Source organism: Mauremys mutica, chromosome 3, assembly GCF_020497125.1.
Source record: "Mauremys mutica isolate MM-2020 ecotype Southern chromosome 3, ASM2049712v1, whole genome shotgun sequence".
Lineage (NCBI taxonomy): Eukaryota > Metazoa > Chordata > Testudines > Geoemydidae > Mauremys > Mauremys mutica.
Window position 1 is genome coordinate 97355664 of NC_059074.1, and position 16704 is coordinate 97372367.

The window sequence follows — 16704 nt, forward strand, 5'->3', positions numbered from 1 at the left end:
CTAACTTCTACAACAACATTTTTCTTTGTTTAAAAAAAACTAGAAAATTAAATGACAAAAAACCCTTCATTAATGCAGTCAAGGTTGCCCAGTGACAGCTGCTGCCCTTCCAGAATGCTGAGTTCAGTGACACTCAATACTTGGGAAACCCAGGAAATACAGAGTTAAGATAAAATGCCCACACAACCTTAACTCTACCCCAACATAACCATAACCAGGGGCGGCTCCAGGCCCCAGCACGCCAAGCGCGTGCTTAGTGCGGCAAGCCGCAGTTGAGCACTCTGCCGGCGCCGTGAGGGCGGCAGGCAGGCTGCCCTCGGCGGCATGCCTACGGAGGGTCTGCTGGTCCCTGCGGGAGGTCCACCGAAGCCGCGGGACCAGCGGACCCTCCACAGGCAAGCCACCGGAGGCAGCCTGCCTGCCGTGCTTGGGGCGGCAAAATCCCTAGAACCGCCCCTGACCATAACACATACACTTTCAGTGCTTTTTCACCATAATGGACAAGCACTACCTGCCCTGGCCCTACACTCAAACACTGAGACTACTCCCCAACAGAATACCACACTTGTTAAATTTAACAACCCCTTCACACTCACTCATAGACCACCACCCACACTTATACTTTCCTTCACGCATCATTATATCCACAAACTGCTCTCATATCCCACATCACTACCAACAATATCCATGGCAAGAAGATCCCAGTGCCCTGCTACTGTCACAACTGGCACAATTCTGTATTGAAATTATGCAGACTGGAATCTCAAGGTACATATGCACTCTTTGAGAGCACATATGGGGGGGATGGGGGACTCAGACCTAGATCTCCACATATCACAATCACCGTTCTAGCAACCTGCTCCAGCTTATTCCTCCATCATTTAATACAGCTACACCTAACAGTGAATTTAATTTTAACAGGCGTGGTGGATGCCATATTATGTCTTTAAAAGTGCGGTGGGACCACCTCAGCTAACAACTCAGACCAACAGGGCAGAGAAGTGGAAGGGAGGTCATATGGTGACAGCCACCCTGCCTTTTTACAAATGCCTCTTGACTGCAAAGGTTCTCCTCCTCTTCTTGGTAAAACAACTAACTCCTTAACATGTGAACTAGAAGGAAGCATAGTCACTTCAGCTAAATGGCCCTTCTGAAGATCCTTACCAAATAGTCAGAAAACTGGGTCTTATGTTCTAACATGTAATCAATAAGGTTTGTGGTTATTCCAGGCTGATCCAAAGGGAATCCCATTGAAAGTCAATGAAAATTGAGCAACTAACTCCCAGCCCTAATTTCTTCTTGCAGGGAACTCCATAGACATGGGCAAATGGATTATAAAGCTAGTTCCCCACAGTATTTACCCTTGTTGTTGGCAGTTTCATGATTCTGAGCAAGCACAGTTGTCATCAGAGACCTTGTGCGTCTAGTGGTCATGTTAACTTTCCCACCTCCCTTTGATTTTTACTGAAGTAAAGAAAGGTTCTCATTGCTCTGCTTAGGTGAGCGCACAAGGGGCCACATATTTCCCATTTTTCTAGGATGTTACATAAATCCACAAAAATTGCCATTTTCCTGCCACCTCCCAGCTACTGAGCCTGTCCATTCTCTCTTTTAGGAGTCTGTGTGGCTTGCTGAGGTAGTGGGCAAGCAGGAAGCATGCAGCAGCATGAAGGGCAGAAGTATAGTTTGTGAAGGAACAAGAAGAACCTGAGGAAGGAAATGGATACCATCCTGAAGTTCCTTAACTGCAGGGTAGCTGAGTACTGCCGCTGCAGATGTTAGGAAGGTGCGTGCCCTGTGGACCTCCTTAGCTGCACTGCTCCTAACCCATGTCAAAATGCTTTACTCCAGCTTTAGATAGCAGCTGCATCCTCCTAAGAGCCCCTGGTCTCCCCTAAAAAAGAGCTTGACATCCTTCTGCCTCAACCCAGACTACACAGCCCCAAAGCTGGGAGAGCAGTTAAACTATATAAGTAATGAACCATGGCAAATAATCTACACAATTCAATGCAGATCTGCCCCCTAAATCAATGAGCCTTGTTGCATAATTTAGGTCTAATGCGCTGAATAATACAAGGGGTCTTAGATGCAGTTGAATAGCTGTCAACTCTAGATGATTTCATGCCATTGCTCCATCCCATGGATATGAGCGGGGAAGTGCCATGTACAAATCAATGCCAATATATGGCTCTGTATCTCACTTGTCTCATTATGCATGTAGTATTGGTTTTGTTAAATTTGAGTCGGAGCATGTGAAATTACAGCATATATGAAACTTCCTGACCAGAGTTCCTAGTGCCACTGAGAATATTGGGGAATGGGGAAGATTCTAAAAAGAAATAAAATGGAAGCTGGGACATGGTAACAACTTTGTCTCTCTTAATGTGAAATGTTTATCAGACTCACGTTTTCAAAAAAAGTGTCACACGTTTGTTTAAAAAATCCAGGCACTATTGCCTCTCTGTTCTGTGACATGATGTCTCTCCATAAGCTGCTCAAATTGATACTTCAAGATCATACCTACTTTGTGTTCCTTGACATCTCTGGGTCTCTTTCAACAGCCATACTTTGCAGGCATCTCCCACTCTCTGAATATATCTCTGCATTGTACACACAGTCTCTTCGTCTGCAGTGCCAAGACTGCACATTGACATTTCAGGCAGAGGCCAGAAAACATAGTTGACATGGCATGACAACCACACAATACGTATGAATCTGGATTTAATTCTTAGTGTTCGCTAATTTTTTTCAAGCATTTACTCTGAACAAGATCCTGAATCAGCGTCGCTGGAACTGGGAGGACCAGGGGGCCATGGCCCTCCCACTTTTTGAACCCCACCCACTTCCCCTCCTCTTCCCTGGCCCCAAAACCCTACCCCCTGGCCAGGCCATGGAGCCCTGGCAATTGTAGGAGCCACGCCGACCCTCCACCTGCCCATGGTGCAGAGGGGGCAGAGAGCAGCCACCGGCTCATGTACCCACCCTCTTGATCACCGCCTGGCCCAGTGTGACTCTCCCTGACCAAGCTTCAGCTGGGAGAGGGCTTTGGAGCTGGAGTCTGGCCATGGTAAGAACTGCACAGGAAGCTGTGGGGAGCCGCAGCACGGACCCTCCACTGTAGCCTATAGGGCTAGCCTGCTTGCTTGCCTATATCTTTTCTTATAGGTTTCTATTTTTCCTAAGTTTTTGATTTGTTTTATTATAAGAGTTTTATATTAAAGTAGTTTGGCTGTAACGCAAGGGACCTACAGGCCATATCCTGTATGTTGAGCTAAGGCAAAGTTAGCATACATATGTCTGGGACCTTTCACCTAGATAGATAGTGATGAGCTAAAGCATAAGGTCCATATATGGCTGCGACCTTTAACGTAGATAAATAAAGAATGTGTTGAAGCATGGGGGACTTTCCTAAGTTCAGACCCGCTGTAAACAGGTACACCACAAGGGGGGAAAAAGAGATAACTGGGAGGACAAAAATAACAAATGTAAGAATAATCTAATGTCACTAATGTGTATATGTCATCAATACGTACAAACATACCAGCCTATGAAGAAAGTGTACCCAACATTTCGGTGGGTAAGGAAAGTAAGATTGGACAAAGAAGGAGGGCTCAAGCTCATGCCCTATAAGAGGGATGACCCACCATGCCAAGGAAGCTTCTAGGTTTTCTAAGCTTCTGAGCTTCAGAGTTTGTTTTCCAAGTTTTCTAAGTTCCAAGCTTCTTCGTTCATAGTTCTTTGTTTTACTAGTCTATTAGTCTGTGAGTTCTCAATTTTAAGTTTTAAGTCAGTTAGTTAAGTAAAACTCTAAGGTAGTTTTTATAGCTCTTAGCTCTAGCGTCTCCTAAGTTCTGCACCTCCCACTCAAGCACTGAGGAACCTGGACCTGAACTCTCTTGGCATGCCAGAGGTGAGGCTGGTCCTTTGTCTCTTACCAGCAGGTTATCAAGGAAGGGTGCAGGGCCGGCTCTAGACCCCAGCGCGCCAAGCGCGCGCGTGGGGCGGCATTTTGCCGGCAGGGCATCAGGCGGCTCCGGCGGACCTCCCGCAGGCATGACTGCAGAGGGTCCGTTCGTCCCGCGGCTCAGGTGGACCTCCCGCAGGCATGCCTGCGGAAGCTCCACCGGAGCTGCGGCCCCTCCGCAGGCACGTCTGCAAAAGGACACCAGGAGCCGCGGGACCGGCGCCCGGCAGCGCGCCCCCTGTGGCATGCCGCCCTGCTTGGGGCGGCCAAATTCTTAGAGCCGCCCCTGGAAGGGTGTGAGTATATTAATCAAAAGCTTTATAGTATATAATACCACGTGTATCTTTAGAATAATAGTATTGCATTTGTAACTCTGGTTATTTTACCATTTAATTACTATTTGAGTAGAATTCCATTTAGCTCAATAAAAGTCTTTAAGACAATATTTGTCTCAGTGTAAGCATCCTGTCATACCCCCAAGGGCCCTTTCCAAACTCTGTGTAGCCTGATTCTGGAACAAAAACCTTATTACCTTCTAATCAGATTAATTGGCAAGCCTTTAACCCATATTATCCAAATTAATAATATTAACCTCCTAAAAATCAGGCACCACCACCTGCACTGGTGGGGGCTCCAGGGAGTGGGGATACAGGCCATGGGCTGCTCTCGGCAGGTTCCCCTGCACCATGGGCAGGTGGAGGGTCCACCGTGGCTCCCCACAGCTCCCCGGGCCTGCGTGGCTCTTATTATGGCCAGGTTGCGGCTCCGAGGCCCCTTTCCCCCCATCCCAGCCAGAGCCAGATTAGAGAGAGCTGCCTGGGCAACTGTGGGGAGCCTGGGTCCCTCCACCTGCCCTGGGCAGAGAGCCCAGAGGAGTGGTAACATGGGCAGGGGGCTGCTTTCAGGCCGCACCCCACCCTGGGTTCTGGTTTCCAGCTTGGCTAGGAGTAGGGCTTCCAGGGGCCCCTGCCCCCCCCCACACTTTTAAGAAGACTCCGCCACCCTTGTCTTGAAATCTGCTTTCCTGAAAAGTCACTCTCCCCTTTTCTGCCACTGTGGAATCAAAGTATTCTGTTCTGCTTCAGTTTTAACACAGAATACCAACTAGAAATAACAATAGTGTTATTCTCTTTTCCTCAACTGTTAGAATTAGCCAGTAAGCTAACAGCTGGCTTTATACATATCTTCTTTTATTTGCAATACATTACTATATTTCAATAAAGATCTCAGGGGTTGTCTTTGCTCAGTTTTCTTTGTTTGCATTACATTATGACAACTTTATTCTGCTTTCAAGAAAAATGTTTATTTTTGTGAGGATCGTGGAAAATGGCTGAAGCAGGAAGGGCAATAGGCCTAATCCTATGAAAGTAATATTTGCACACCGAGTTTGACCAGGTGAAAATACTGGCTGGCTTCAGATATTTTAATATATTTCTGACCACCAGCTACTTTAATGACACAAAGCAATTTCAGCAGGAGTTTGAATCAGCTACAATCATTTTACCCATGCTTTATCTAGTGATCTGGGCCAGTTAACCTGGAGTTGTTGGATTTCCTGAGTGTGCCTTCTTCTTAATGAATAATTGCCATTGATTAAGTAGGCAAAAAGAAGCAGAATCTTTTCATCTAATTAAAATGCCTCACTAAAAACTGAATTTTCATTTGTGTGTGTGAGAAAGAGAGAGAGAGAGAGAGAGAGAGAGAGAGAGAATGTATAATTAATGAAAAATTGAAATAAAGCCAACCCATAACCTGACTGCATATACAGCATCAAGGACAAAATAAACTGAATGCAGGACAGATATTCTTTGAATTCAAAACCAGGTTTTGTTTCATATTGGACTCAAAATTAGTGAGCTAAGCTTGACACTATATTGAAATTTCATTATCATGTTGCTATAGTAGATACCATTCTTCACAACTCAGATGCTATGAGGACCTCGCCTATTATGGTTTCTCTATTTTTAAACTTAGAGCTCATGTAGGAATTCTTTACACAGATTTGCCTGAACCATGCTGCATGTCATGAAAAATGAGACAGAAAAGCTTGGACAGTAAATGTTACCTGAGGGTGTGGTGATTCATACCACAGGTCTCTCGGCATTAAACTAGCATTACCTGCTCAACACCCATATCCATAATACATTTAACCTCACAAGCATCATCCTTTGGGCTTAATGTCACCAGACAACAGCAGGGCAACTTTTTTCCTCCCCCTACAAAAATGGCAAAATATACAGATTTGGCAACACCAAAATATCTCACGAATTAGTGTCAGTTATGCTGAATTGTTTCCCCAGCTCTCCTTTGGCCAACTCCAGCCACAAGTGTTTCCTGGCCTTCCAGCCAGATCACTTTGCAAAGCCTTGCCCCTTCTGTGGCCAGAGACCTTTACTAAAGTCCAACAGAAATGTGTACAAAATCAAATCTTCAGCCTGGCTGAGCTCAGCTGGCAGCTATCTCATCACAGTCATGCCCCTGGTGCTCTAAACTGTCATAGATTCATAGATTCTAGGACTGGAAGGAACCTCGAGAGGTCATCGAGTCCAGTCCCCTGCCCTCATGGCAGGACCAAATACTGTCTAGACCATCCCTGATAGACATTTATCTAACCTACTCTTAAATATCTCCAGAGATGGAGATTCCACAACCTCCCTAGGCAATTTATTCCAGTGTTTAACCACCCTGACAGTTAGGAACTTTTTCCTAATGTCCAACCTAAACCTCCCTTGCTGCAGTTTAAGCCCATTGCTTCTTGTTCTATCCTTAGAGGCTAAGGTGAACAAGTTTTCTCCCTCCTCCTTATGACACCCTTTTAGATACATGAAAACTGCTATCATGTCCCCTCTCAGTCTTCTCTTTTCCAAACTAAACAAACCCAATTCTTTCAGCCTTCCTTCATAGGTCATGTTCTCTAGACCTTTAATCATTCTTGTTACTCTTCTCTGGACCCTCTCCAATTTCTCCACATCTTCCTTGAAATGTGGTGCCCAGAACTGGACACAATATTCCAGTTGAGGCCTAACCAGCGCAGAGTAGAGCAGAAGAATGACTTCTCATGTCTTGCTTACAACACACCTGTTAATGCATCCCAGAATCATGTTTGCTTTTTTTGCAACGGCATCACACTGTTGACTCATATTTAGCTTGTGGTCCACTATAATCCCTAGATCCCTTTCTGCCGTACTCCCAGGGAGAAAGTCCTGAGTCAAATGGGGATATAGACGGGGGAATTTTGCACTTACCTAGCTCTTTCATGATAACAGAAGAATGCTGGTATGTTAGTTATGAGGGGCATCCCTGAACCTGTCACAAATGTGGTGCTTCTGATCATTTTGTGGTGTCATGCCATCCAGTACTGCTGTGGGCAGCTGGGCACTTAGCAGCAGTGTGTCCATGTTACACCAGATGTGCATGATGGAGGAACTAGGTACATGGGCAAGAGATCCATGCCAAGGGAGCACATGGAGGTGGGAAGGATGGTAGAGGAAAGCAGAGAAATTGGGGTGGCAGTTTGCTTCCAGAAATCAGTAGGAGGCCAGATTATGGCATCTGAGAACAAGAGTGAGGAGAAGGGAAGGGGAATAAGTGTTTCTGCGATGGTACAACCTCCTCTTGCTGTTGGAGGAGAGGGGGAAGAACTTGCCTACAGTGCTCCCATTCTAGAGGTGATCAGTGGTGCATGGACCAAGATGATAGGGATTAGGTGCAGGAAGCTGCAGAAAGTGTTGCAACAGCAGAGAGAGAGGAAGATAGGGCAGAAGGCTGACCCTGACATAGGAGTGGAGAGGTGTCAGGGTGGCACAGTTGACAAAGGATGAAAAAAGGGAAAAGGGTTGTAACATCTGAGGTGGCAGTGGTGGTCAAGGGCAAAGTTGCTCAAGCCTTATGTCCTTTGGTAAAGGATGTGGGGACTGAAGGGGAAGGGAGGGAGCACTCTCCATGTCAAATGCCATCTGATTGCGGGGAGTGGGGCATCTGCCATACAGGACTCTGACCTGGCTCAGGTGGCCTGCCTTCCTGTATTAGTTTCTGCCCCTTCTTATTCTCCTTCTGCTCATCTAACTTTGGGAAGTAGGTGAAATGCTTCCCAGGATACCCAGGGTTGTGAGGCAGCTCGCTACCACCTGCCCTTAGCGTGAGGAAGCCATGTCTGTGCCTGGTGTGTTAGCTCCCTAATACCAGCAGCCCAAGCACTCCTCTCTCAGCTCACGTGGGCTCTGCCATCCCTCTGCAGGTAAGCAATAGGCACATTCCAACCCTGAGCCCTACAAGTATTTCCTCTAGCATCCAGTCCCTGCTCTACTGGACATTCACAGAATTCCAGATCCTCCGTTCCCAAAGGAACAGTACACAAGAGCTTCCTAGTTACACCATAGAACACAGCTTCTCTTAGCACACAGCACTTACACTTGGTTTCTCTATAAAAAAGCTAAGTTTATTTATCAAAGAACAGAGATTCAAATGAGAGCAAGTAGAAATATCAGAAACAAAGGGTAACACAAAATAAAATTATAGCACAAATACTACAGCCTCAGCTTAACTAATAGGACATTGTCATAACAGCAAAACATCACCCCAAATCCTTCCAGTGTATTATAGCCAGCCTTGGCTGTTCATGAAACAACCCCACTGTCAGCTTACTTCCTTCTTGAAAGAATCCAGGGTGTCCCTTAGTAACCCCAGATATATAAAAAAAGTTCTTTGATCTTTATTCAGAAACCAGGCACCCTCCTGCTATGAGTTCCTTCCTGTAGATTTTGCTATCCCATGTTAATTTCTTAATCTAGTGTCTAAATATGCAGATAAATATTTCATAATAGATACCTAATACTCCATATAACCAGGCAGAGCAATAAGTATCTCCAGGCTGAAAGAAACAAGTAGGGCTAAAGACATACACTATTGGATTATGCTTTGTTTAGGCTGGGAGTTGAGGATCTGGTCTGGTAAATTAGGGTCTTACTGGGGATTTGAAGACCAGGCCTGGTGTATCACCTCTAGATTGATAGTGGAAAATATGGAAATGCCAATAAGATTGTCAATAGGAGGTAAGGATTGGGCATTTTGGATTATGTATCCCAATGGGAGTTGAAAGTGAGGAGATGAGATTTGGATTCTTAATGGGGACCTAAATATCTGGCATGGAGGATTAGTCTCCAAATGAACAGTTGATGATCCCAAAAAAGTATGTGACCAAAGAAGCTTTAAAGAACTGTGAAAATTGGGGTTAAGTAACCTACCAAAAGAAGTTTTGACACATTAGTCCAGTCTTTCTCAAACCACAGATTAATTATAAGCAATAAGTCAGTTTGAAAATTAGAAGCAGAACAATAGGTGATTGAATTACAATGTAGTCACAATGACCCCAGTTATAAGTAACTTAACCTGAACATATGGCAATGTAGATTAGGCTCCCAGTGGAGAATTAAAGATCTTATCTATGGATTTATCACCCAATGGGAAGCTGAAGATCCGGAAATATGGCTTAGGCCCTACTAGGGAGCTGATGATCTGGGCTAGTGGATTAGGCTCGGAGTGAGAGGCTGAAGATTTGGAAATATGAATTAGTCTTCAAATGGGGACCTGAAGATTTGACCTGAGGAAATAGGTTCTGAATGTAGAGCAGAAGATCTGGCATGCTGAGGTAGGCTCTATGAGGAAGCAGAAAATCTGGCTTAATGTGCAGACTAGTATATGACCACAGAATCTTTTAGCACTTGTGACACCTAGGTACAAGTAAACTACCAGTGAGAACATAAGAAAGGTCGTACCGGGTCAGACCAAAGGTCCATCTAACCCAGTATCTGTCTACCGACAGTGGCCAATGCCAGGTGCCCCTGAGGGAGTGAATCTAACAGGCAATGATCAAGTGATCTCTCCTGCCATCCATCTCCATCCTCTGACGAACAGAGGCTAGGGACACCATTCTTACCCATTCTGGCTAATAGCCATTTATGGACTTAGCCACCATGAATTTATCCAGTCCCCTTTTAAACATTGTTATAGTCCTAGCCTTCACAACCTCCTCAGGTAAGGAGTTCCACAAGTTGACTGTGCGCTGCGTGAAGAACTTCCTTTTATTTGTTTTAAACCTGCTGCCTATTAATTTCATTTGGTGACCCCTAGTTCTTGTATTATGGGAATAAGTAAATAACTTTTCCTTATCCACTTTCTCAACATCACTCATGATTTTATATACCTCTATCATGTCCCCCCTTAGTCTTCTCTTTTCTAAGCTGAAGAGTTCTAGCCTCTTTAATCTTTCCTCGTATGGGACCCTCTCTAAACCCCTAATCATTTTAGTTGCCCTTTTCTGAACCTTTTCTAGTGCTAGAATATCTTTTTTGAGGTGAGGAGACCACATCTGTACACAGTATTCGAGATGTGGGCGTACCATGGATTTATATAAGGGCAATAATATATTCTCAGTCTTATTCTCTATCCCCTTTTTAATGATTCCTAACATCCTGTTTGCTTTTTTGACCGCCTCTGCACACTGCGTGGACATCTTCAGAGAACTATCCACGATGACGCCAAGATCTTTTTCCTGACTCGTTGTAGCTAAATTAGCTAAATTAGTTGTATGTATAGTTGGGGTTATTTTTTCCAATGTGCATTACTTCACATTTATCCACATTAAATTTCATTTGCCATTTTGTTGCCCAATCACTTAGTTTTGTGAGATCTTTTTGAAGTTCTTCACAATCTGCTTTGGTCTTAACTATCTTGAGTAGTTTAGTATCATCTGCAAACTTGGCCACCTCACTGTTTACCCCTTTCTCCAGATCATTTATGAATAAATTGAATAGGATTGGTCCGAGGACTGACCCTTGGGGAACACCACTAGTTACCCCTCTCCATTCTGAGAATTTACCATTAATTCCTACCCTTTGTTCCCTGTCCTTTAACCAGTTCTCAATCCATGAAAGGACCTTCCCTTTTATCCCATGACAGCTTAATTTACGTAAGAGCCTTTGGTGAGGGACCTTGTCAAAGGCTTTCTGGAAATCCAAGTACACTATGTCCACCGGATCCCCCTTGTCCACATGTTTGTTGACCCCTTCAAAGAATTCTAATAGATTAGTAAGACACGATTTCCCTTTACAGAAACCATGTTGACTATTGGTCAAGAGTTTATGTTTTTCTATGTGTCTGACAATTTTATTCTTTACTATTGTTTCAACTAATTTGCCCGGTACCGACGTTAGACTTACCGGTCTGTAATTGCCGGGATCACCCCTAGAGCCCTTTTTAAATATTGGCGTTACATTAGCTAACTTCCAGTCATTGGGTACCGAAGCCGATTTAAAGGACAGGTTACAAACCTTAGTTAATAGTTCCGCAACTTCACATTTGAGTTCTTTCAGAACTCTTGGGTGAATGCCATCTGGTCCCGGTGACTTGTTAATGTTGAGTTTATCAGTTAATTCCAAAACCTCCTCTAGTGACACTTCAATCTGTGACAGTTCCTCAGATTTGTCACCTACAAAAGCCAGCTCAGGTTTGGGAATCTCCCTAACATCCTCAGCCGTGAAGACTGAAGCAAAGAATCCATTTAGTTTCTCCGCAATGACTTTATTGTCTTTAAGCGCTCCTTTTGTATTTTGATCATCAAGGGGCCCCACTGGTTGTTTAGCAGGCTTCCTGCTTCTGATGTACTTAAAAAACTTTTTGTTATTACCTTTGGAGTTTTTGGCTAGCCGTTCTTCAAACTCCTCTTTGGCTTTTCTTATTACACTCTTGCACTTAAGTTGGCAGTGTTTGTGCTCCTTTCTATTTGCCTCACTAGGATTTGACTTCCACTTTTTAAAGGAAGTCTTTTTATCTCTCACTGCTTCTTTTACATGGTTGTTAAGCCACGGTGGCTCTTTTTTAGTTCTTTTACTGTTTTTCTTAATTTGGGGTATACATTGAAGTTGGGCCTCTATTATGGTGTCTTTAAAAAGGGCCCATGCAACTTGCAGGGATTTCACTTTAGTCACTGTACCTTTTAACTTTTGTCTAACTAACCCCCTCATTTTTGTATAGTTCCCCCTTTTGAAATTAAATGCCACAGTGTTGGGCAGTTGTGTTCTTCCCACCACAGGGATGTTGAAAGCTATTGTATTATGGTCACTATTTCCAAGTGGTCCTGCTATAGTTATCTCTTGGATTAAATCTAGAGTTGCCTCTCAGGATTAAATCTAGAGTTGCCTCTCCCCTTGTGGGTTCCCGTACCAGCTGCTCCATGAAGCAGTCATTTAAAGTATCGAGAAAATTTATCTGTTCTGAACTGTTCTTGGAGAGTAATAAGAGACTAATTTAGGGGCATGTTCTATGATGTGAGGCCACTACAGTGCATCTTGAATGGACAAAACATGCTAGCCCCTGATATGTTCTATTTGTTGAACACGGATTGTTTTTCTATAACTTGCAAGGCTAAAGCCACAAATATTAAGTGACAAATAACTATCAAAGGATGTAATCTGGTGGAAACTTTTCTTACAGCATGCAATAAATACATTTTGGGCTAAACATCCATTTCTTTCATAGGGGAGCACCAGGCTCATGTCACTGTCATTCTCTAATCCAGGAGATTGGTTTATATTACCTTATGTATACAAAACCGAAACTATGTTCAGAGTTTTTTCAAAGAAAATAAGCATTTGCCGTTTTTCTCATGTGAAAAAAGTAGATTTAAGGGGATTTGCCTGTTTAAATACTGCTCATCTGAAATGGTTGTTTTTCTGAGAAAAAGCAGTTGAAGATTACAAAATTCCAAAATATCAGAAGGTCAAAGTTCCGTAGTAACAGTTTTCTTTTTGTTGAGGAATAACATACGCAGAGATCAAGTTAAACAGAAGTGTCTCTTATTCTTATTTGGATTCCACAAGGTCAGCAAAGGAATTTAGGAGACAAATTTTTCAGCAGCAAGTGATATTAATAATAACTATTTTAAAAAAGCTAATGAAAGGAAGGCATTTTAAATTATTTAGAACTATGTAAATTAAAAGCAGCCTTAATGGCTCTAATTCAATACTGATAAATGTTGGACATACTCCAGTGCACTGTATCACAAATTGGGCTTGCTGCTGAGGCAGAATAATAAAGTTCTCAGCTCCATCTATCTGGCTCATCGTCACCAGTATCCCATCCTCTGCACAGTCTTTATCAATGGCCACACCCTCCTCCACAGACCTTCTTTCCCACCAACAGCCTCATCAATCTTAATCTGAAACCAATTAAACAAGACAGACAAAGAGAAGGATGACAGTTTGTAAAAGACAGGGAAAACAAAAAGGGCAGGCAATGCTAATATGCAGTCAACACTCCTAATGCCGCAGGGATCCAGAGGAGCAGACCCTCAAGACTTTGAGCCAGCAGTTCTGAGCTGCACCTTGTGAGGGGCATAAATTAGAAGGTGAGGAAGGCAATGGTGGCTGTGCATCTCTTTTGTGTTTCCAAAGTTCTGGCCTGTCTGATGGACAGCATGAACTCTGGCCTAAAAATGAGAGCAGCTGCAGGGACTGCCATGGGCGGCAGGTTATATATTTGTGTGGGGCCCGGGCCCCAGCAATATTCAGGGCTGGGCGCCCTGCTCCAGCAATAGTTGGAGCTGGGTCTCTTCCCGCCCCCCCGGTCCTGCCTGGATCGGCCCCGGCCACCGCAGGTCTCCCCCCGCCGCTGCGACCCTGCCTGGAGCAGGTCCCAGCCCCCGCCTGCCACCCCCCCTCCACGTGGTCCCCCCCCCCCGCCGCGTTGTGTTGCGTCCCTGCCTGACAGAACGCAGCGCGCCTCTCCCCTGCCTGCTGCCCGGAGGGCTCCCAGCAGATTTGCTGTCTGCTGCCGCAGGGTCCTAGTGCCTGCCCTCCGCCAGTACTGGCAAGGCAGGCTGCCCTTACCCTGAGCCTCTCCAACCCCAAACCCTCAGCCCCAGCCAGAGCCCTCATTCCCCCCGCACCCTAATCCTCAGCCCCAGCCCTGAGCACCCCCACATCATGAACCCCTCATCCCCCTGCACCCTAATCCTCAGCCCCAGCCAGAGCCCTCATCCCCCTGCACCCTAATCCTCAGCCCCAGCCAGAGCCCTCATCCCCCCGCACCCTAATCCTCTGCCCCAGCCCTGAGCGCCCCCACATCATGAACCCCTCATCCCCCCGCACCCTAATCCTCTGCCCCAGCCCTGAGCGCCCCCACATCATGAACCCCTCATCCACAGCCCTCACCCCACACTCCAAACCTCTGCCCTAGCCCTGAGCCCCCTCCTGCATCATGAACCCCTCATCCACAGCCCTCACCCACAGCCCAACCCTCTTCCCTAGCCCTGAGCCCCCTCGCATCATGAACCCCTCATCCACAGCCCTCACCCCACAGCCCAACCCTCTTCCCTAGCCCTGAGCCCCCTCCTGCATCATGTACCCCTCATCCTCAGCCCCACAGTCCTCACCCTGCACTCCCTCCCCCTTCCCACACACCCCTTCCCAACCCCAAACTCCATCCCAAAGCCTGCACCCTTCACCTCCTCCTGCACACCCACCCCCTGCCCCAGCCCAGAGCCTGCACCCAGCACCCTTCCTGCACCCTAATCCCCAGCCCAGGATCTGCACCCCAGACCTCCCCCGCCGAGCCCCCTCCCAGAGCCTTAGGCAGGTGGGGGCGGAGTTGGGGGGGCGGAGTTGGGGGCGGGTTCTGGGCCCCACCAAAATTTTTACAAACTTGCCACCCATGGGGACTGCCCAATTTATGACTGCTGCCCACAGCTCTGTAAAGAGACACCCTGAATAGCATTACAGAAAATAGTTCCTGTGCTGTGGGAATTCCCAGGAGGCAGGATTCACCAGGCTCCTGGTCCCTTTATGATGGTGTGGTGTAAAGGAGATGGATCATACCCCATTTCACAAGAGACTAACAGATACAAAAAAAATCAAGTAACTTTCTAGTGCCTTTTAAATGGTAGAAGAGCAAAAGTTTCTGGCGGTTTCACTGCATGGACCCAGTAAGGGTCTTCAGCAGACCCCTAGGCAAACAGAAATAATATATAACTAATATGTTTCTAGTGCTTCTTCACGGTTGAATCTAGGCAACAAAATCAATTAAAAGTAGCAACAGTAGCAGATGGTGATTAAAAACTGCTTGATTATGACCATCTTCTATGCCCCTCTCTTTGTTTGGTCACATTAAAATGGATCATTAGAGAAACAAAAAGAAAATAAAAATGTCACCAGCAACTCTGAAGAAATCATTATAGAGGTGCTCCTAGCAACTCCATAGTTAAGGGCGAGTTTAAAGCAGGACTGAAATTCCACTATTTCACAGTTTATTTAATTTAGTTTTCAAATTTGGCACAATTACTCTTCAGAGGACAATTCAATTTTGTAGCAGATTTTCTGGATGAAAGACTTTACTTTTCCAGAATAGATTTCACAACAACATTTTTTTTTAAATTCAGTATTATCTTACCTTTTCATGGCTCAAATAACCTTAATAATGGAATAATAGAGACTCTTCAGATTTTCCAGATTGCTACATCTCTTAACGAATATGTGAGCTTTCAAAGTTAGTAATGATTTTTGCAGTATTGCCAACCCCAACAGTGCTAAACTCATGACTCAAGTCCCAGAAATAACACTTTGGGGTTGTTTTTTATTATTATTATTAGCTTTCTGATGTTGGAATCTTTAGGACTTACATGTTTAAGCTTTTCTTCATAGCCACAAGCCATTCTCAGATGATAACCTCATTTCAGCTGGAGCTGTAATAAAAACACAAAATACCACAAGATGCATGATAAAATCTTGAGATTTGACACAGCTGCTGTTGAGCCAGATCCTAAGCTAGTGCAAATTGGCATAGTTCTACTGAAGTCAGTTGAGCAACACTGAATTACACAGCCAAGGCTCTGGCACATTAAGTCAAAATGCCAGAAGCTGGCGCTAGATGACAGGGGATGGAATGCCCGAAATTGCCCTGTTCTGTTCATTCCCTCTGAAACATCTGCCACTGGCCACTGCCAGCAACAGGATACTGGTCTAGATGGACAATTGGTCGGACCTACAACCAACAGTCTCCAAATACAGACCTTTGGGAGGGGATTCAGTTCATGCCCAGCTGCTGTCTCTGCCCCCATACCTATTTCCCCATATCCCTCTAATAGGTCAGGATTAATTGCCTGCTGCATTCATCCTGAAGTTATGTAGTTGTTAAAATGGACACTTAAGCTATGATTTTCAAAAGGCCAAGGGAGTTAGGTACCCAAATTGCATTGAGTTTCAGTGATATTTTGGCACTTTGGCCAGAATCCCCAAAGGTATTTAGGTACCCAACTCCCATTGAAATCAGTGGGAGTTAGGGACTTAAATACCTTTAAGGATCTTGGCCCCAACGTCTTTAGCCTGCTTTGAAAATACCAGTCCTATTAAAAATAATTGAAGCTCAAGTTCTAAAAATAAACAAGGTTTAGGGATCCTGTATGTACAGATAGCTGGAGCCATGAATAAAGAATAGTTTCAACTAATGTTCCCTGTAAACTGTCTGGCTGGGCAGCAATCTTGTATGTACTGCACAGGTCCGACACGTGCCACTTACGCTTCCTCCGTGCAGCCCAGCAGAAACAGCTACCAGTTGGAATTAACTACTGTAATGGTTTCAACACAGAGCTCCACACCTCCAGAGCTGCTACTGACAGGACCAACCCCCCACCATCACCACCACCACACACTTATCCCCTCCTCCACACACAACCCCCCTCACTGAAAAAA